Raw genomic sequence first — 24,002 nt, 5'->3', positions numbered from 1 at the left:
TGTGTGTGTGTGTGAAATTCTTAAAAACTAAAATAAACATTAAAAACAGAGCTAGAGGGTTTTTTTTTTTTTATATGTTTTCCCCATATCTTTCTCAAGACTATTTTTCTCTGGCCAAGACTGTCTTCTATTCTGATAATTTCCTCTATTAATTCATAACTTTTCCCTTTTTTTGTGCATGATTTACTTATCATTGAGGATTCATATTTATTTGCCTTTTGTCTTACCAAGTCTAAATCTCAGAAAGCCAGCGGTTACATAGTCTGTCTGCCCACTGAACTGACTTGTTAGCACGCTGTTATTTTAAATATTTTGTGTATTTTGTGTATTTTGTGTATTTATTTCAAGATTCTAATAAAAATACCTGGTGCCAGGCACTCAATCTCCATGCTGGCTATGAATTAATGCCTCAGTAAAGAACAAGAAGTAAGAGTTAACCAATATTTTTTTTCTATCAGTATAATTTCCTATTATTAAAAACATAAATTTAGACCAACTCAAGAACCATTTATTGAACCCTCATATAAAGTAGGTAATCTGGACATAAATAATAAAGCATGTCACTAAATGTCAATGACTATAAAGTTTAATACAAGAGATTTTTCAAATTGACTACTGATTTTCTACTTACATTTATTAATAGAGAAAAGGCAAAAACTAAGAATGTTGGTGTTCAGCATGATAGAAGCTACAGTCAACAATATCCATAGACAAGGTTCAATTTATATTTTTCATACATTTGCAATTTATTTATGTATCAGCTAAAAAACACTAAAGAAAAATCCTATATCTGAGAATTACTTCTAAATTTGTATTTCGGGTCATCAGCAAACATCTATATAAAGTAAAATTTAGTGATTTAACTCATATAAATAGCCACATTGCCATTTTGCTGTAGGTTATACAAAGTGCATTTATTGTAACAAGCTTTTAGGTTTTTTTCAGTACCAGGTTACATTTTGCCAGCACTCCTTTGCATAACTAAAGGAAACACTGACAGCGCACATTATAACCATATGTTCCTCCTCTCATCTCAAGGATAATGCTGCACTTGGGAGTTTATTATAAAAGTTTTCAAAAGCTGCTTACAAAGTAAGTGATCACTTAGAACCACACCTAACTATGATATAATGCAGTGAGACCTAAGGAGAAAGAGCTAAGTGTTTCATAACAGCTAGTTAGAAAAGGGAGAAACATTTATTCCAGAGAAAGTGCAATTCACTCTCAGCTTTGACGTGCTCTCCTGCTGGAGTCTGAATAACATGAAAGAGTATTCTTAAGATATTCTTCATTGGGTTTATAACCAATATATTAGGGACTATATTAGGAACTGAGCTTTGTCTTAATTATTTTAGAAATTTATATTTGTTTTGTTTATATTTGATTTTAGAAAGTTATATTTGTTCATACGATCGAGGAGCTCCATATAGACATAAAGTATGTAAGTATCCCTTTGCAATCAGAGTACCAGAATGCATATTTATGAATATGAAGATGAATGTGTTGTGTAAACTCTAAGCTCAGCACTGAGATTAGATGACCCACATCTTAAATCAACTTTTTTTCTTTAAATTCAGTCACTGTTTATTAACTACTCACCATATTCAAGAAAAACAAGTCCTGAACTGAATTTGTAAAAGTGATGTTGTCACCAGCTTCTTAATGCAATTGCTTACTGACGCATTCGAAGCATTGCTTACTTTGCTCATTCACTGTTCTTTGTTTTCATTTTGTCTGTGCACTAAGAGTCATAAATGGAGTTATACCCCAGAGACGTATGCAGAAAAGACAAATGATCAACCACTGAAGGACAGATCCAAACAGAACACTGAGTTTTCCTCCTTGTTTTATTCTGAGGAAAATCAACCACTGTGTCACCTTTCAGACATATTTTAAGAGTTTTGTGTGGGTGCATATATGATTAGCAGGAGCAAGCATTCCAGGGTATGTGTGTGAAGGTCAGAGAATTTTCTTCGTTTGTTTTCTTCCTCCCATCATGTTTCTGGTGATAGAACTTAGGTTCTTGGCTGCCAGGAAGGCACATTTACTTAAACGCATATTGATGGCTCTCTAAAGGTTTCATGTACTTTGAGGGGCTAGAGATTTATCACAGCTATCAGAGTGAATACCTGGCATATATTCATGGTTCCATCTATAGCACCACATAAAATGGGTGTGGCTATGCAAGCTTGAAATCCTAGCATTTGGGAGACAGAGAAAGAGAGATCGGGACATCAGGATCATTCTCAGGCCAATAGAAAGTTTGAGGCTAGCCCAGGAAACATGAGTACATGAGTCCCCATCTCAAAAGCAAACATCAAAGAAATCAAAGAAAGGAAGGAAGGAAAGAAGAATGGAAGGAAAAAAGAAAGAAAAGGGAAGAAAGAAAGAAAGAAAGAAAGAAAGAAAGAAAGAAAGAAAGAAGTTTCTTTAAGAAAATAATTAGAAATACTATTTATTGTCTGCTCAAAATTCAATATTATTTAAAATAATTGTTTTTAAACTTGTCCTTAAAATATTTAGTAAAATGACTTGAAATGTTTCTTACAAAGTCTTTTTATAAGTAAATTTTTTAAAAATTCCTAAAAATTTCAAGCATTTTTATAATTGCTATTTTAAAAGTACTGTTTTCTTTTCTGGTCTACTTCCCCACCCTGACCAGATCAGTAGCCCATGATACTTGCCCCAACCCTACAGCCTGAGTGCCTCCCAGAAGGTCCACAGTAACTAAAGACACAGATGAGAGTTTGGCCCAAATATATAGCAGAGGTTTGCCTGGTCTGGCCACAATGGGAGAAAATGTACTTAATCTGAGACTTGAGGCCCCAGGGAAGGGGGAGGCAGGGGGAACCCTCTCAGAAGCAAGAGCAAGGAGGAATGGGAAGAGGAACTGTGGGAGGGAGGCAACACCTGGAATATAAATAAATAAAATAATTATTTAAAAAAATACTGGCTTGTATAGACTTAAATTTTTGAACCTTTTTTTTCTACTTGCAGTAAAATTAACACAAATAATAAAATGTAGGTATTATATTATCAACAGAGTAAGTGATCTGTTTGACTCATTGGCATCTCTAGAAATAAAAACATCTGCCTTCAAACATGATGCATCTTCAAAACAAACAATTGTTATAAACTTCATACCAAGAAATCAGCTTTAACTATTCTATGCAGGATTAGAACTAGGAACAAAAGATTTGATTACTGCCTATTGATCAATTGTATTTATTGTAAATAATAATAACCTCTTGATGGGCATCATAGCAAGTATCATTCTTTAGCATTTGCAACTTTTATACTGTAATCCAGTCAGGTCTCCTGTGGAAGACCATTCTCAAAACCTCTAGAGGACACAGACCACACAACAATCTTATGTTCTCCTTGCATTCATTTGTTCTCTTTTCTCCTCAGCCTCTTCTCTTCTTTCTAATCTTTTTCTTCATATTCCTTCTCCCAGTTTTCTTTTTTTTGTAATAAGTAACTTGAGTCATAATAATTTTTTACCTAATGATATTTACTAAAAACAGAATTTTCAGAAATTCTTGAACTTTGCGATTGTAAATGTTTAAACTTATTGATTTTAACATACTTAAGGATGACTGAACTAGACACTTTACCTAGGTCAGATAACAAATATCAAATGAAAGTTTTGAATAGATACAAAAAACCATTTTATATTTTTAATATAAAATGCTTTGTATTTGATAAATACAACTACTCAGTAGTGTAAACTTAATTTATTGCTACAAAATGAGCCAAAGGCTGAATGCTTTATTCACCAGTAATCAAAAGTAAGTATGAAATGAACATCCTCATACCTTCCCAGACTTGAATAAATATAATAATAAGTAGTATTGTATCCTTTTGTGTACATGTGTCACACAATTGTTTTTTGCTAATTTAATTTTATTGGATATTTTATTTACATTTCAGATGTAATCAATCCCATTTCCCCATCCCCCCCCCGTGAACCCCCTATTCCATCCCCCTCCTCCTGCTTCTATGAGGAAAGGTCCTCACCCACCCTCCCATTCCCACCTCCCCACCCACTATTTCCCCCAAACTGGGGCAACCAGCCTTCACTGGACCAAGGACTTCCTCACCCACCTATGCCTGGCAATGTCATTCTCCCCTACATATACAGCTAGGGCCATGGGTCACTCCCTTTGTGGTCTCAGGCTGGTGGTTTAGACCCTGGGAGCTCTGGTTGGTTGCTAATGTTGGTCTCATGGAACAGGAAAACCCTTTCAGCTCTTTCAGTATTCTGTCTCACTCCTCCATTGGGAACCTCATGATCAGCTCAATGATTAGCTGTGAGTATCTGCCTCTGTATATTTCAGGCTCTTGCAGACCACTAAGGAGACAGCTATATCAGGCTATATCAGGCTCCTGTCAGCATGCACTTTCTGGCATCCACATCAGCATCTACCTTTGGTGACTGCACAAGAGATGGATACCAAGGTGGAGCAGTCTCCGGATAGCCCCTCCTTCAGTTCAGTCCCTCACTTTGTCTCCATATTTGCTCCCATGAGTATTATTTTATTCCTTCTAAGAAGTGCCAAAGCACCCACACTTTGGGCTTCCTTGTTCATGAGCTTCATATGGTCTGTGAGTTGTATCATGGATACTGCGAACTTTCGGCTAATATCCAAATATCAGTGAGTACATACCATGTGTGTTCTTTTGTGATTGGGTTACCTCACTCAGGATGATATTTTCTAGTTCCATCCATTTACCTAAGAATTTCTCGAATTCATTGTTTTTAATAGCTGAGTAATATTCCATTGTGTAAATATACAACATTTTCTGTATCCATTCCTCTGTTGAAGGACATCTGGGTTCTTTCCAGCTTCTGGCTATTGTAAATAAGGCTGCCATGAACATAGTGGAGCATATGCCCTTGTTATATGTTGGAGCATCTTCTGGGAATATGCCCATGAGTGGTATAGCTGAATCCCCAGGGAATGCTATGTACAATTTTCTGAGGACCACTAGAGTGATTTCAAGAGTGATTGTACCGGCTTTCAATCCCCAAAACAATGGAGGAATGTTCCTCTTTCTCCACATCTTCACCAGCCCCTGCTATCACCTGAGTTTTTTTATCTTAGCCATTCTGACTGGTGTTAGGTGGAATCTCAGGGTTGTTTTAATTTGCATTTCTCTGATGACTAAGAATATTGAATATTTCTTTAGGTGCTTCTCAGCCATTCAAGTTTCCTCAATTGATAATTCTTTGTTTAGCTTTGTACCCCATTTTTAATAGGGTTATTTGGTTGTCTGGAGTCTAATTTCTTGAGTTCTTTGTATATATTAGATATTAGCCCTCTATTGCATGTAGGATTGGTAAAAATCTTTTCCCAATCTGTTGGTTGCCCTTTTGTCCCATTGACAGTGTCTTTTGCCTTACAGAAGCTTTGTAATTTTATGTGGTCCCATTTGTCAATTCTTGATCTTAGAGCATAAGCTATTGGTATTCTGTTCAGGAACATTTCCCCTGTGTCCACATATTTGAGGATCTTCCTCACATTCTTTCTATTAGTTTCATTGTATCTGGTTTTATGTGAAGGTCCTTTATATCCACTTGGACTTGAGCTTTGTACAAGGAGATAAGAATGGATCAATTTGCATTCTTCTACATGCTGACCTCCAGTTGAACCAGCACCATTGTTGAAAATGCTGTTCTCCCCCCTAACCCCCACTGAACAGTTTTAGCTCCTTTGTCAAAGATCAGGTGTCCATAGGTGTGTGGGTTCATTTCTGGATCTTCAATTCTATTCCATTGATCTTCTGCCTGTCTCTGTACCAATACCATGCAGTTTTTATAAGTATTGCTCTGTAGTACAGCTTGAGGTCAGGGATAGTGATTCCTCCAGAAGTTCTTTTATTGTTGAGAATAATTTTTCCTATCCTGGGTTTTTTGTTATTCCAAATGAATTTGCAAATTGCTCTTTCTATCTCTGAGAAGAATTGAGTTGGGATTTTAATGGGGATTGTATTGAATCTGTAGATTGCTTTTGGCAAAATGGCCATTTTTACTATATTAATTCTGCCAATCCACAAGCATGGTAGATCTTTCCATCTTCTGAGATCTTTGATTTCTTTCTTCAGAGACTTGAAGTTCTTATCATACAGAACTTTCACTTGCTTGGTTAGATTCACACCGAGGTATTTTATATTATTTGTGACTATTGTGAAGGGCGTCGTTTCCCTAATTTCTTTCTCAGCCTGTTTATCTTTTGAGTAGAGAAAGGCTACTGATTTGTTTGACTTGATTTTATATCCAGCCACATTGCCAAAGTTGTTTATCAGGTTCAGGAGTTCTCTGGTGGAAGTTTTAGGGTCACTTAATTATACTATCATATCATCTGCAAATAGTGAAATTTTAACTTCATCCTTTCCTATTTGTATCCTTTGACTTCCTTTTGTTGTCTAATTGTTCTGGCTAGAACTTCCAGTACTATATTGAATAGGTAGTGGGAGAGTGGGCAGCCTTGTCTAGTGCCTGATTTTAGTAATTTTTAATATTAATAAATTAGTTTCAATTACAAACTACTTTAATAAAACAAAATTATACTTGATAATTTTGTCATGTTTATTTGGGCATAGTAATCTTTAGCCTAGTCTCAGTTTGAACTCATAGCAATCATATTGCCTCGGTCTCCTTAATCCATAGGTTACAGGCAAGAGGCACTCTCTCTTTTAAAAGCTAAAAACAATAAATAAATATCAGAAATAGTTAAGGATGATGTATTTTGAGTTTCAACAAAATGATGCCACAAAGACATAAAACTAGGTATTTATTAACAAAATGTAGTAAGCAAACTCAGAGAGTGAATAAATTAGTTTGAAAACCTTAAATTCTCTTATTTAAGCACCTTCTTTAAATTGTTTTGTGTTTAAAGTAGTGAGAAGCCTAGTTCATTGGTGTGGGGCTGCACATGGAATGTGAGTGTCTCCATGTCTAGTTTATGTGTGGATTCGTAAAAATCTAACTGTACCTTGATAAACAGAACGAGTGAGTGAGATTAGATGAAAGACACTAGATTGTAGAAAAGTGGCTGGTTTACATCAACATATGCACTTTTAAATGTCATAGCTTCAGAATGGGATACAGGGAGGCTATTAAAAAGCAGTGCAGAGTGAGACAGGAGTGGAGGGCAGTACAGGAAGTGCAGTTCAATTGAGTCAAGTTCAGTGCAGTTCAACTGATTGTAGTTGAGCTGTTGGGTTCATGCAGTTCTATTCAGTTCATTTCAGTTTATGTACTCAGTGCAGTCAGCACAGTCAGTGCAATTCAGTTTGTGGAATTTAGAGCAGTTTTTCCTAACAAAGCAAACAATAAGAAGCCAAGAGAAACCAGTTTGAATCAGTCAGTATAGAGTGATGTTTTGAGCCAGAACATCTGAATTCAACCAGGCAGCCGGACTTAAAAACAACCTATAAAGGGTGAGATTATTGGCAGTAAACCTCCAACACAATATATATATATACATATATATATATATATATATATATATATATATATATATATATATGAATAAAAGTTAGTAATACATATATATATGTATATATATATATATGAATTCATATATATACTTATATATTTATGAATGATATGTATGTGTGTATAGGGAGAAAAGGCATGATAAATGAGACATAGGGATATGGAAGGAATTGTACAGGAAGAAGTAGAAGGTTAATTTGATCAAACAGGTATGAAATTCTCAAATGATAAATTTAATTTTGCAATTTAAAATTTTTATTAGTTCTTAAAAGTTTAAAAAAATGTTTTGATTATACTCACTCCCCTCTCTGTTAAGGATTCTAGGTATGGGTTTCATCTGAGGAAGAGGAGTTAAATTCACTCATAAAGTATTTATATCTTGCCATGTTCATATCACAATTGAACTAGTGAGTAGATCTTTCTAGGTCAGTCATTGTAAGTCACAGGATCCCTGCTGGCCGTGCTTTATAATCATATTTTCTCTCTGGTAACATGTACATATCTATGAAAGCCAATCAGTAGATGTTAAACTTCTGGGTCAGCAGTAGCTTAATTTCTCCATGCTCTTTTACCTAACTAAATTTTCAACAAAGGGTTTTATGTTAAGTTCTGAAAAGAATCCAAGAAAATGGTGAAAATCTGTAGTATTTGGACATCTATGAAAATTTACTAGCTAATAACTCCAAAAGAACTAACCCATTCTTAGCCCTGTGTTTTTACTTGTTAGCCTCTGATTTCTAGCAACGGTAATGCTTACCCACCATGTCTCTACTCCAGTGATTCAGCATAATCATTAATTTTAAAATACTGATGTCCTACCTATTTTATAAAGCAAATTCAATCAGAATTTCTAGCCACGTAAGCAGTCCAAGACAAGTCTAATAAGCATCTGTCATACATACCATTAGTGCCATTAGTTTAGCATTGAAAGGAAATTCTTATCAAAGCAAAGTTCAGAGCAAACGTGTGAGGTTTGTAGAATGCATGTGTCTAGTTCTAGAATACCATTCATTTGTGTAGTTGAAAATGTTGTATGTTTTAAAACTGATAATAGTAGTAAGCAAGATTTTATTAGAAAATTGTCAAACTGGCTTTAATAGCACAGAATATTTGACCTAGACATCTGTATTTATATGTAAAACGAATATACTACCTGATTTTTATAGGTAAAAAAGACATATCAGATCACAAGTGAAAAATCAAAGACTCTTTTATGAGCATAGATCTTATGTGCTTAAAATTCATTTTATGGATTAAAATTAAGATTTTATGTGTGCAGGATTTGTTTTAGAAAAGGACATCAAAAATTGGAGAATTTTTTTTTAAATAATCAGTGGGGATTTAAAAATAGATATTAAATATCATCGGTAAAATGCTATATTAAAAGTAGATTTAGCATAGATATTAAAGATTCCAGTTTGTAGTAATGAGTTTGGGCTACTGCTTTGTTCTACCAGACAGCCACATGACCAGGAACTCTGGAAGACGAACACACACACACACACAAACACACACACACACACACACACCAATTTATTGTAAGATGCCTTGGCTACCACAAAAACTGGGCATTCCTACACCTTCCCCTGCTATCCCTGGTCCAATCAGTGAAATTGCCAGTGGTCACACACTCAAATTCTCACATGGTTGGTTGGTTTTATTTTCTATAGCTCTTGTATCCATCTGTCTCCCACAACTTCATGGTGATCTCTCCCTCCTCTCCCTGCTTCCTGGCCCCCACAACTCTAAGTGTCCTGCCCCATCTCCCTTTGTCCAGCCATTAGTCACCGGCATGTTGATCAATCAAAAACCAATAGGGGACAAGGAACTTTAGTGTTTAGACACACAGACTCCTAATTGAATCAAAGCAATTTCACTGGCAATTTACTGACAGTGCACCATTTCTCTTTATTTAAAATTTTATTTAAAATTCACTGGCAATTTCACTGATTGGACCAGGGATAGCAGGGGAAGGTGTAGGAATGCCCAGTGTTTGTGGTAGCCAAGGCATCTTACAATAAATTGGTGTGTGTGTGTGTGTGTGTGTTCGTCTTCCAGTCTCCAACACCAGTTACCTTTTAGTCTTTGTATGTCAAATGTAAATAAATTTAGAAATTTTTATGACCCAATACTTAGTTCATGATTAAGATTTTGTAATAGTTATATATGAATTCTTTTTAGTCTCTTGCACAGTGTATTGTACACCATAAGCACCCAATAAATTATTTTTAATAGGTTCATACTAGAATTATACAGCAATGGGAGAGATAATCACCACCAAGTGAGGAAAAGCATATTACTCATCTCTGTAAAATTCTTTTTGCATACACCAAGGGTTATTTCCACAGTATGAAATTATTTGCCAGGGTGGAGTTGGATTTCTTGCAGTTTTCAGCATTCCTTTGTTGTTTCCTAAGTGTCCCACTTGGATTTTATAAACACTATCTTTTGGTTGCTTTGCTTAGTAAGACTTTTAAAGTTTACAAATGGAAGGCAAAAAAGTAAAATAATTAAAAATTTTAAATAAAGAGAAATAGTGCACTGTCAGTAAACTAAAAAAAAGATTAATGCATTAAGTTTAAATGATTCCCTTAGTGATTTTTACCTTTAAATAAAGCAATTGAAAGTAACCCTTATTTCCACTGTTTTTCTATTTAGCAAGCATATTTAGACATTCAGGTAATCTGTGTGTGTGTGTGTGTGTGTGTGTGTGTGTGTGTGTGTGTGTGAGTGTGTGTTATATTGAGGCCTCTTATGAAGAAGGAACATTTTTAGTATAATTTTGAGTTTCTGGTGAGATCCTCAAGTAATGATGGTCCTTGAAAATTGGGGCTAGATTTTCTGCTAAAGGGAAGACACATCATGGTCTCTCCTATAGTGAACCAACTTATGAGACTGCAGTTGGTTTTGTAGCTAAAGTACTTTCCTGTCTGTTTCTTTGGAAAACAATTTTTTCTTTACACTTTTTAATTGATTATTTTATTTATTTACATTTCAAATGTTATCCTCCTTCCCAGTTGTCCCTCCACAAACACCCTTATCACCCCTGCCTCTGCAGGTGCTCCCCCACCTACCCACCCACTCCTGCCTCAGTGCCCTAGCATTTTTCTACGCTGAGTCATCTAGCTTCCACAGGACCAAGGGACTCCCCTCCCGTTGATGCCCACTAAGGCAATCCTCATCTATATATATCTAGCTGGAACCATGGCTCCCCCCATGTGTATGCTTTGGTTGGTGGTTTAGTCCCTGGAAGCTTCGTGGGGGGGGGGGGGGTGTCTGGTTGGTTGAAATTGTTGTTCTTTCTTTGAGGTTGCAAACCACTTCAGCTCCTACAGTCCTTGCCTTACCATTGGGGTCTCCACACTCAGTCCAATGTTTGGCTGCATACAACCACATCTGTATTGGTCAGGCTCTGGCAGAGCCTCACAGGGGACAGCTATACAAGGCGCCTGTCAGTAAGTACTTCTTAGTATTAGCAATAGCATCCAGGTTTGGTGTCTGCAGATGGGATGAATTCATAAATGGGGCAAGTTACCTGTTGTACTCATGGGTTTTGAATCTGAAAGAAGCCTCTGTGATCCTCAACATAAACAAGTGGTTTCATTTATGTGTCTTCCCTAATTGGCTAAGATGAGACACTTAGTGAAGATCTTAGAACATTCTTCACATATGTATGTGTAGTCTTTCTTGGTTTCTCTAATATTTGCAGTGTTTCTTGTTCTATTGGGTTGGGATGTGAATAGAGGAGCACAGTCATAGTCTGGAGAGAAATCTTGGTTGTACCTCCATATAGACAGCTCTATAATTTTCCTTTGGAGAAACTTCTTATGACCTAGAGATACCTAGTCTTACTCTTTTTGTATTGCCCCATGAACCATACTCCTTTCTAGTCTATGATAGATCTCTCTTTGGATAATAAATATGGAAACTACTCCATCTTCATGATTCATAGTACTACCAGTGAGTAGTTTTCTAGGAATGGTGTGAGCCACTTTGAACTTATCAGCTGCTTTAAAAGTAGTCTTGAAGGGTTTCTTTACATTTTTTTTCAGTTAGAGACTCTGCTGACAGGGATTTTGTTTTATTTTTTAGAAGAATAAAGGCATCCTTTGTGGACTTATCCTCAAAAAATTAGGGCTTACTGTATGTGCACATGGATATGAACTGAGATATTTGATTAGCTCATTTATATCTCCAGGGTTCTGTCACATTGTCCCCACTTCTCTTGCAAACTGGATTTAGTCTTGCAGTACACATTGATGACAAAATGTTCCAGGAAAATAAATAAATAATTTCATCCTTTCTGGCTATCCATGAGTTACAAATCTGTCTTCAGAGTCTCTGTTTGGCTCTTTGGAGAGTGCTAAGTGCCTGAGAACCTAGATATCTCTTCCTCAATCTAAACAAGTGATCCTGGAAACAGTTTCAAGTCTGGGTTTTCAGACTCAGAATAACACATAGATATTTCCATCTAAAAGGTGTTTCTGTGGTCTAGACCATTCTTGGTAAGAAATCAGAGAAAGATTCAACTTTAGGAATTTAGTCTCTGCTACCTCTGTTTCTGAGAATGTTTCAACAGTGGTGAACACTGAGATGTTATAAGCTCTTTCTGCATAAAATTTCAAGGTATGCAGGGGGTGAGTATGATACTACCAGACTAATGTGTGCTTGGCTTTCTCATTTGGGTAATTTGCTCAATACTTAAATATTGAAAAATAAGTCTCTTTGGTTTATAGTGATTTGAAAGTTTATTTCATTATATCCTAACTCAATGGAAAAATACTACAACAGTAACTTACTGTGAATTCTGAGATATATGACTGATCCTCATAACCAGGATATCAGACATGAAATAAATTTCACTTGAAAATATATGGATCCCAATCTTCATGTATCATGATTGCCAAAATGGCCATATTTTTAAAAGTAAATTTAAGAGACCATTTACAACCAAAGTTCTACAGATTTTCAAGTAGAAACTCTGGCAGAAAACCAAGGAAAAGGACACAACTTGAGGCTACAAAAGAGACAGGCACATTAAATAAATACTAAAGAAGGGCCACTCTTCCTGCCCTAGTGGAGATTCCAACATCTGGCTCTTGTTATGTTGGGTGCCAAATGGCATGAACCAGTGTCTTAGGGTTTCTACCAAAAAAAGTCTCATAGTAAGTGTTTCCCTTGGCAGTCTCTTCTAGGCTTTATCTAACCACACCACCCACCTTCTAGTCCTCCAAGGACTCTGTACACCACAAAATAAATGCAAGTAAATCTTGTTTTGCTTGAAAATGGTTTGAGTGAATTCCGTTATATGTATTTCAAAATCCTAACCAAGAAGACCCTTAATGAAATCTAGGAAGCCATTCCTACTTACATGTATAAGAGTTGGGAAGGTTCTACCTCAATAATTTGTAGTGGAATTGCTATGAGAAGTATTTTACATTACATTCCTTTATGACTTAACTGTGTCCAGGAAACTCATCTTATCAATATTATGTCTCCCAGGATTGTCCTTCTTCAGGTGTCCTGAATACCAAGAGCTATGTTAACTGTGGCTTTAGTCTTAGTGAACTATGATCATTGTATTGGTTACTTTTATTCTTAGAGTTGAAATATGTGATAGAAGCAACTTGAAAGCATCATTGTTTTAATGAGCTGGCAGAGGGACAGGGTATGATATTGTTCATGGCAGCAATTGCAGTTACTGTCTACCATGCAGTAAACATGAAGCAGCTTACCCAAATCTCCAAGGCCAACAAAGAAGAAGAAAATCTCAACTGGAAGCAATGTTGTTCTTTAATTCTTAAGCCTAAATGTCTAAGATTCTATGGCAATATATCTGCCAAATGGGGCTTATGTCCAAAAAGGTCCACAGTGTCCCTAAACAGCATTATCAGCTGGAAAAAATATTCAAACATATGAGACTATAGGTGAAATTTCATATGTAAACAGGCAGAGGAACATGTTTTTTTTTTTCAATGTGTTCTACCTGACATGAGGAAGCATTTGACACTGACTGCTCTCCAGTCTAGTAAAATGGATCTATAACTCGGAGACTTACCCATTCATTAGATTTAGTGTCAGCCACAAACCAAAGAACTGACCCTAATTTTTAATCTCTGTATAGAAATGTAGATGCCTAAAAGAAAAAATTACTTTAGTTTGAAACTTAGTCCCTAAAGCAATTTCTGAATTATAGCAAAACTCCTCTTTGGGCACCACAACTATCTCAAACATAACTGCAATCCTGTATCTCATATACCTTGTGCTACAGAAAAGATATTACATTTTTAAGTTATATTTTTTGGAGAGTTTCACATATAAAGAGAAATGTTATTCTCACCTCCCTTTCTCCTGGCAACCTGCCACTTTCTTTAAAACTCATGACTTCTTCTTTAATTATTGTTACAAACAGATACATATATATTATATACCCTTAGATCATATGCATATATATGATACACATAAAAATAATATTAATAGAGATATAGATAATATGCATGTAGATTACATACATATACATGTACACATATATATCATTGCAAGAAATATGCAATTTCCCTATACAAACTGGAATTACCATTGTAAAGATCTTGTTTAAGTGAACATATTGTTGATAGTTCATGGCTATAGATTTCCTGTCATATATAAATACATTATTTCAAAACAGAAGTCCTGCTCCTCTGGCATTTACAATCTTTTCACTTCCTGTCTCATGATGCTCCTTGAACTTCACATGCATGACTTACATTGTAGATATATTAATTTTGGTTGTGCACATTTTAGTATGTTCTCTGCAGTTGTAGATTCCTATAATACTCTCTCTGTTTGCTAAACAAACCTCCAGTGAAACCTCCATTTACCTGTGGGTATAAAGATAAGTATTTATAAAGTTCATCTAGAAATTATAATTGTTTAGGATGTCGGCAAGAGCAAATTCTATTCTCTGGTCCGTGACTTCACTCAGACTCATGCTACAGAAGCCAACATGAATTACCCATTGAGCAGGACTGAAGTCATATAAGATAGCTATTGGTTGCCTCTAGATATAAGTTCCACCCTTGCACTGTTGGCAACATATTGCCGTGTTGGTTATTGTTGTGATTCATAAGCTATGTAAATAGGTACAGTTATTGACTGCATTTCTCATTTGGCAGTTTGCAGAGCACCTTTGGATAGTATAAAATTTAGCTCTGAGGGTGGAGAGTTTCAGTTTGGTTCCAGCTTAGTTTCTTCAAGTCGTGTTTCTGAAGCATGTGGTGTCTGTAGTAATTGGATCTTACCTTCAAGTTCTGGGAGGAAACCAAGGGCAATGGCAATAACAATAGCCCATATTATTTTAACTCCCCTGACAAACAATATGAAGGGAGTTTTCCCTTGCCTGTCACTAGGTTTTTTGTTAGCTACTCTATTCATTTGTCTTGGGTGAAACATTGTCTTCTGTAGTGGTGTAATTTCATTCAATATCAATATGTATATAATTACTTATATATTATGCATGTTTTTAAAATTAAATAATGTTTCTCTATGACATTTCAAACATCCTTAGTGTTATTTACACCCCATCCCTCCCTGATTCCTAGCTAAATCCCTCCCATTTTTCCTATTTCCCCTTTCCAACATCTGTGACATTTCATGCTAAATGATGATTAACCTTTGCCTATCAATGTAAACTAAAATAATGATTGATTAATGACAGATAGACACATTTTCTAAGCCTGCCAGCTTAAACAAACCCAAGTTTCATGAAAATATTATAGGGTGTTCGGGGAATGTAAAGGACATGAGTTAACGACACATACATGTTTCCCTCTCCTATATTCCCGTCACACTACTCATTACACTCTCAAACACCTAATAACTACTTTTTGTGAAACAGTCACACTTTTAGTATTTTGTCTTATTTTCTAGCATTAGCAAAAAAATAAAGATTATTTAGAAAAATTAATCTTTTGATCTTATGTGGTGACTCTGATGATTTTTCATTTGTTTGTTTTTAACCATGTGCCTTCCTAACATGGAGGAAGCATATCCTCTAGTAGTTTTGGAGATAACATACCTGGGAGAATAAGGACAGATACAATTAACCAACTTAGCAAATTCTGGCACAGTTTCATTCAGTCCTCTTAGACATGCATATTATAATAGCAGGTCATTGTGAAAACATAGATTAGATGAATATATGTTTTATTTCTCATAACATTGTGAATGAGAGAGTAACACAATTTTTCACAATTATACACAATACCTTTACTAGACAAAGTAGAAAAACAATATAATTATTCTTGAATAATAAACATTTAATTTAATAGCAAGTCTGCTTTGCTATAATCATGGAAATACAGAGTAATTTTCTCACATTTTTAGGTAGTTTAATAAAAGCATGTAATAAAACAGTATCCACATGGAAAATGTTTACAATACCAAAGGCAACAGTAACCTTTCAAGTCAACAGCTGTGTAGTGCTGCTTTAAATTCACTCCTAAATATTTTCTTCATGAAGGACATCCACACAAACTAAACTCTAACGAGCTCTCAGAAGAATAGGAGCACCAACATTGAACTGTAGTGCCCTTTGGCATGCAGAACAGGCTATGTGCTGCTTTCGACAACAAAAATCTTGTTTCACAGAAAATAATTGCTTCCAAAAGGAAATGCATAAACAAGAGTAAATAGAAAAGATTAACTTACCTATGACTCTATACATTCATGTCTACTAAATAGTGCCATATAAATGTGGTAAAAGAGGTGCATCTACAGGTATAGATGCACTTACGCTGAATTCCCAGTATAATGATGAAATGTTAAGAAATACAGTGAAAATAAAGGTTTGTGAATGCAAATGCACAAGAAAATTAGTAAGTTCCTTCTATGAATACAGTCAGTTGAACAACTTTTGTAATTAAGATTTTATCATATGTGTTCATGCTCAGGATATTAAATCATAATTTTTATGCCATTGACCTGATGATAGTTTCATCTTGATATGTACAACTTATCTCAGTATTCTATTTCAATGGTGTCAAACACAATATAAAACACCACATGCTTTTAATTTCACATGTACTTTCTGAGGTAATGTCTAATAGGAATCACATGCATTGAAGAAGGCCTGGGAAAACACATGGTATAATGTAGGGTCCGGCCAAAGATGAAATGCTTTTGAAGGCTAAGAAGGGCCCAAGATAGAAGAAATCCATTGAATAGACTATTCTAAACATATTTAAAGGAGACATAATTACTGAACAAAATATTTGGATACGATTTACCAAAGGACATGATTCTGAGAAAATGGCATTTTTATTAAGCAGGAAGCTGCTAATATTAACATAAGTAACACAAACATCCTGAAATATAAATATGCACTCTTGTTAAAATTTTATCATATTCAAGTGACACCAATCTGATCAATTAAGGATTTTCCTTAAATAGTTCAGAAGGGCAGTGATACCACATGTCCTCATGGTCTCTATTCACAAGGCTATTATTTCAACTTAGATGTAAATACATGAAAGGATAAAAGGTTCATTGGACACCTACTGGTAAGTACAAAAATTTGAATCCATATTTTTTCAGCTTAAAAGTACACCCCATGATTGCCTTTTTCTCCCTGCTAAGGGGGATTGAAGCACCCTCACTTGGTCCCTTCAGCTTGTAAACCTTCTTGAGTTCTGTGGATTGTATCCTAGGTATTCTGTACTTTTTTGGCTAATATCCACTTATTAGTGAGTACACACCATGTATTTCCATTTGATTCTGAGTTACCTCCCTCAGGATGATATTTTCTAGTTCCATCAATTTGCCTACAAAACTCATGATATCCTCCTTCATAACAGCTGAATAGGATTCCATTGTATAAAATAGAGTCTACCTCCTGTAGGAAGAAAAGGCATCAAGTGGAGGGATGGGATTGCCATCCCATAGTCAAAAACCTTGTCCCAGAATTGTTCCTATCTAAAAGAACTGCAGGGACAAAAATAGAAACAGGACTGATGAAAAAGCAGTCCAGTGACCTACTCAACTTGGGATTCTTCTCAAGGGGAGGCTCCAAGGCATGACACTTAATGATGCTATAGCATGTTTACAGACAGGAGCCTAGCATGGCTGTCTTCTGAGAGGCCCAATTAGCAGATGACTGAGACAGATGAAGATACTTACACCCAACCATCGGACTGAATTAAGGGACCCTTATGGTTTAATTAGGAAAGGCTGGAAGAAGCTGAGAAGGATGACCCCACAGATAAGAAGACCAGCAGTCTCAACTAACCCAGCCCCCTAACATCTCTCAGACACTGAGCCACCAACCTGGCAGTGTACTTAGCTCATCCAAGGCCCGACATATATACAACAGAGGACTGGCTTCAGTGGGAGAATACAAGCCTAACCCTAGAGAGACTTGAGGACCCAGGGAGTAGGGAGGTCTGGGGGGGTGGAGTTAGGGTGGAGCATCCTCTTGAAGACATGGAGGAGGAAGAATGGGATGAGAAACTGTGGGAAGGCAGATCGGGAGGATATTAAGGACTGTAAAGTAAAAAATAAAAGTAGTAAAAAAATAAAAGTAACGAAGAGGAAGAGGGGAGGAGGAGGAGAAAGAAGAGGAAGGAGGAAGAGAAGAAGAAGGAGAAGGAGAAAGAGGAGAAGAAGGAGAAGGAGGAGGAGGAGGAGAAAAGAGGAGGAGGAGGAAGGAGGAAGAGAAGAAGAAGAAGGAGGAGGAGGAGGAGGAGGAGGAAGAGGAAGAGGAGGAGGAAGAGGAGGAAGAGTCACAACTCATGCCTCAAGCACTGGTACTCAGGAAGCAGAAGCAAAAAATCAAAAATCCAGACTAGCCTGGACTTGATCATGAGATTCTCAAAATCAGATATAGAGTAAAACAGAGATATTTAATTGCCAAGTGTCTGAGCCTGTGGGCTTCCTCTGAGACACACGAGCTGCTTGTATGGGGGGAATTTGCATTTGACTGTGTGCACAATCCTGCATCTGGAGAAAACTAGAATATTTTTTCTCTGATACTTTAGCAGCATCACTGAGGTTTCCTTAGTATGTTCGTCCTGCACCAGGATGGGCACTCATCCCAGCCATTTCATACAGTGAATGATTGCACAGAGGAAACACCAGCAGCAAGAACATAAGCTTACTTAAGTGCACAGACCTTTTTTTTTTTTTAACAGAGATTTAGCTGATAGCCAATCAAAGCTAGAAGACAATTGCTTGCTTGTTCTTTCATATCATCTCTGAACCAGAAAAAAATTCATGTATTTTCAAAGACTCTAAAACACCAACAAAGAGAAAATAATCTTGGTCAAAATTAAGAAAATCATAGCTTTTTTTTTTCCTGTCCTGTTCTTGAAGAAAACAGAATAATGTATTTAAGGCACACACAGGATTGTCTATGGTTTTTTATTTCTTGATTTTTGTTGTTGGTTATGGTTGCTATTTTTGGTTTTGATTTTTGTTTTGAGGGATGTTAGTTTGCTTGTCAATTTTTTGTTTTGTTTTGTTTTGTTTTGTTTTGTTTTGTTTTGTTTTGTTTTTGACAGAGTCTCAGTATGTAGCTCTGGCTGCCCTGGAACTCAGAATTTGCCATGTAAGCCAAGCTGACCTCTAACTTGTATATAACTTGTCATTATATACATATATGCGTGGGTGTTTACATATACATATATATATACATATATTCCAAATATATATGTATATATATGTATATATATGTATATATATAGTATACATTATATACATATATTATATGTAGAGTAAAGGTGTTAAATATATGTCTTATACACACACATTAAATACAACCTGCTCAGTGTGTATAACATTACTTGTATATGTATTTTTTTAGGTTTGACTACTTAGTTTTGGATAACCAGTTGGTATACTGTTCCCTACAGAAGATCATTCTTCCCACTCCCAGAACTTTGTGTAGGGTTGAGTCTTCCTAGACTTCCCCATGTCCACATTAGCATATGTGTTAGTTTGCTTGGGCAGCTCATGCTTAGTCTGTCATGTTAGGGAGCTGTGATGGGTGTAGCTTCTGACATTACTAGAAGACACAATTTCATAGACAATTCTCTGTTCCTCTGACTCTTACAATCTTTTCATTCTATCCTCCACAATATTCTTTGAACCTTAGGTCCATTAGTTGAGTTGTAGTTCTATAAATTTGGACTGGGCTACCCTGTGTTTTGATTAGTCATGGCTTTCTGTATTGGTCTCTGTTGTAAAGAAAGGTTTCTTTATTGGGGGGCTATATAGTATTTTTCTGTATGAGAACAAATATTTAAAATGTAGTTATGGATTATGCTGGTTTAGTAAAATGACAGTTGCAGGTGATTCTTCAAGAATCCATGTCTTCACTTGCCCTGGGAAATTGTCTGTGTTTCTAGTACTGGGCTTTATTTACCTCCTGTTGAGTTGTTTTTACATGCTAAGTCCAATTAGAGTGCTGTATGTCAAGATTAATATGGCACTACTATACACATAGGGATATCATGACATGCTTGCTATTGTTGTGATTTATAGACATCATATCTGGGTAGAAATGTTGGTTGCCTCCCTCTTTTGGAAGCTGTCATGGTGCCTTCTGATATTGTGAAAGCTAAGGTAAGGATTTTGGGTCAGTTCTAGTTCAAAGGCCTCTGGACCCTGTTTTTGAAGTACATGGTGTATTCAGCAATACGCACTGACCTTCCTCCTCTGGGGGCCAATTAATGGCAACAGCAATAGACTGCAGTACTTGGAGAGTCTTCTGACAAGCATAAAAAACAACTCAATAGAAGGCTTTTTGTGTCTGGTGTTGGGGTTTTATTAAGTGATTTTTGGTGCTTGAAGGTAGCATTGTCAGCCCAGATGAGGAAATTTCTTGTAAAATATATATGCATATTTATACACAGAGTTTTATGTATTTTTGTTTGTAACTATATTGTTTTATAGTTAATCATGTGATTCCTTACGAGTCTTCTCAGACATCCTTAGTGCTATTATATCTTCCTCTAGCCCACATTTAGTTTTCTATTCCCTCCCTGAATAGCGTGTCCCTGTTTTTCTTATTCCCTGACCAGATGACTTATACTCTGTCATTTCCTTCTATATTTGACTTGCTCCTCACAACCCAGCAATAGAACATTTTACTGTCCTGGTTTCTGTGCTTATTCAAGAATATGTGTACTCACACGATTTTGTGCTACGATCCTCAGATGGCTGAGCACATGCAGTGTATGCCTTTCTCAGAAATACTTACCTCACTCTGTATGATATCATCCATTAACCTAAAAAGTTCATGATTTCATTTTTCTTTATAACTGGATAGTATTCCATATTGTTTATGTATCACATGTGTCCTTTTCTCAATATAATACATTTATGGATAAGTATAAAATAAAACAAAGACACTTAAGTAATATGATATTATGTCATACTAAAGGGTCATTTGTGAACATAACCATTGTGCTAATCTTATTCCATATATATGGACTTGCGGTTGGGAAAATTTTTGAGATAAGGTCTCACTATGAAGCTATGCCTGACCTCAAACTCACATGTAGACCAGCCTGACCTCAAACTCACAGAGATCCATCTGCCTCTCCTTTCCAAGTGCTGACATTAACAGCATGTGGCACCATAGCTGGCTTTTTTATTTTTAACAAAGCTTGATCTTTTCCAAAAATGTTAGTAATTATCTATCCTCTTATTTTAAAAGTCAAACTTAGTTTTCTTGTTTTGCTGCAGAATTGTCTCAAACAAGGTGTTACAACCTCTATTTACAAATTAAACTAACTTACAAATGTGAGATGGGCCACTGACTAATAGTAAGTTTTATTCTTCTTACCTGAGAAAGGAACCACAAAGCCCCAATATATATCTAAAAAAAAAAAAAAAAAAAAAAAAAAAAAAAAAAAAAGACAAAATTCTGTGTCTTGGTTTCATTTTTTTTTTATATATTCTGACATAAACAATTGAAATGACAGATTATCAATTAACAAAAAAAATTGTTAGTAAAATTCCATCTTTACTTTCTCACTTTTAATCTGTTTTAGTAAGTATTAAGTAGAACCAAAATTATCTTCATATAGTACATAAAAAGCACAAATAACTATTGTAGAGTAAAAACCACAAGCTCACTATCTGTATTAGTCCGTATGTGTGTTTTGATATCACCATAAAAATATTACCTGAAGCCAGTCTAGTTAACTTTATAAAATAATAATTTTTTTAAAGTCACTGTTCTATAAATTCTATGACTAACTGGCGATAGTTTTTATGCAGTCTAGTTTTGCTTTTTTCTAGTAATGTGCTATAATGAAATATAGTATCACATGGCAAGAGACAAGATAGTGTGTGTGTGTGTGTGTGTGTTGGTTTGATCTTTTCTCTTACCTCTACTTGACTTGCAATTTTAATCTTAGGAGCTCTGTCTTCATAATCTTACCCAGTCCTAATTTCCTACCAAAGTCATCCCTAAACACTATAGTCAAATTTAATTTCTATCTTGCCAATAGTTCATAATTGGCTCCAATTTCAACACTTGAACCCTTAAGAATCACATCTCAGATAATCCCCAAACTATTGTACCAATTACTTTAAGCAAAGGAAAACCAGATAAAATTCACTACCTGGAAAATTTCATTTTCTGTTCTATGGATTTTCATGCATCACCAGAAATACAAATCTTCAAAAACTGATCATATTAATACAGTACTTTCCTGACATAGATGAGCAATAAAATTTACTAAAACTAAAACAAAAAGAAATAAATCTGAATCTTGTTGTACCTGATAAAGAAATTGAAATTGTAATTTAAAATATCTAAAAACAAAGGCTCACTGAAATCTGTAATTCAACCAGGGAGAAATGCCACTTTAATCAAATTGATTTTTAAAACTCTGAAAAGGATAAGCCCATTTTTATCATGGGCCTGGACCATTTCATTTACAACATTAAAAAAAATCACATTAAAGTTCTAACAATATTTTCCCATGATCTAAGATATAAAACTCCCTAAAATATTAAAAACTTGATTTCATAAATATAAAAATATACCATTACCAACAGTTATCTGGCAATGAAAGTGCAGATGAACTTTTAATACAGTAAAGGCAATTAAATATCAATAAATAAAATTATTTAATAGTTTTAGCAATTTTAAAGAAATTGCTTATAACTTATTTTTAAAGAATAAAAACTCTCACAAGCAAGAAATAGAAAGAATTTTTTCAATACAAGAACAAAAAACATAATAATCATAAAATGAATGTAAATGATAGTGAGTTATTGAAATTTTCATAGTAAAACCAGATCAGACCATTCCACCTGGGTATTCATCCCATGTACAGTCACCTAAGCTAGACACTGATGTGGATGGCTGGAAGTGCCTGCTGACAAGAACATGATATAGCTATCATTTATATATTTTATTTGTGTTAATGATTTTTCCTCATGTATATCTGTGCACCATGTGTATGTCTAGGTGGCCAGAAAGTCCAGAAGACAGAATCTGACCCTTTGGAATTACAATTACAGACTCTGTGTAGGTTGTGAGAACTGAATCTAGGTCTTTCAGAAGAACACCTAGTGCTCTCAACCACGGAGCCATCTCTCCAGCCCCAAATCCAACTTTGTGTTTAAAATAAATAGTTGAAAATGAAACACGTACTATTTTAATACCCTAAAAATGTAAAATACTTCATCTTTTCAATGATCTTGTTGTGAAACCAAATGAATCATTCCATCCTGGAAAGGGAAGAGGTTATGAAACTCGGGACCAAACAACCAGAGTACTATTGGAGGGCTCATCCTGAGAATAGTCACAAGCACAGACCTAGGACAGGAGGGGCAGCAGCAGTTGTTGTGAGGACAGACCACCTATCCGTCTGGAGGAGAGTCTCTGACTGTGAAGCTGCCTGCGAGTCCTGCAGAGACCAGCAGCATCCCTAGTTGTTTGAGAGTCTATCCAGGCAGAGGTGGGCTTTTCAATGGCATGGCTGCCTCTAACTTGTTTTGTCCCAATAACAGGTCCCTTGTCCCAATACTCTTGTTCATTCATGAAATTGGACTTGGTAGAATTGTTCCTCTGGTATATTCCAGGTCCCCTACTGAGGGCAGTCTCATAAAACAGATCTTTACACAGAAACCAAAACGTGAAAAATAAAACTTAAAAACCACATAAGAGCTTTAAGAATAGGGTTACATCTGAGGTTATCTACTGTATGAAGCAGAATTTGAGAAGGTGACTCATAGGACCTACAGGAGATTTTTAGTGGAAAATGACAAAAGACTTTGAAGAAAAGTTCATCTGTGTTTCTTATTCACATTTAATGTTAAGCAAACTGTTCTGCACATGTGTACCTTCTCACACAAAATGCATTTTTTAGTCTTGTCAACTTCTACAAAAATGAATTGCCTTGCCTCTCAGCTACAAGCCTATTGCTTAGCTCAACTGAACACATTCTTCCTTCCCACAGTTTAGTCCATTGCTAACTTGTGGTCTAGGTCTCTGATTAAATGT

At 35.6% G+C, this 24,002-nt stretch overlaps 1 pseudogene; it reads right to left on the bottom strand.

Moving 5' to 3' along the window:
- Positions 1–24,002, bottom strand: part of LOC117720480 (dystrophia myotonica WD repeat-containing protein pseudogene) — a 109,211-nt pseudogene that overhangs the window by 19,732 nt on the left and 65,477 nt on the right.

Source organism: Arvicanthis niloticus, chromosome 15 (genome assembly GCF_011762505.2).
Source record: "Arvicanthis niloticus isolate mArvNil1 chromosome 15, mArvNil1.pat.X, whole genome shotgun sequence".
NCBI classification, from domain to species: Eukaryota; Metazoa; Chordata; class Mammalia; order Rodentia; family Muridae; genus Arvicanthis; species Arvicanthis niloticus.
The sequence above is the reverse complement of the archived record's forward strand: the minus strand, read 5'-3'. Positions and strand labels throughout refer to the sequence as shown.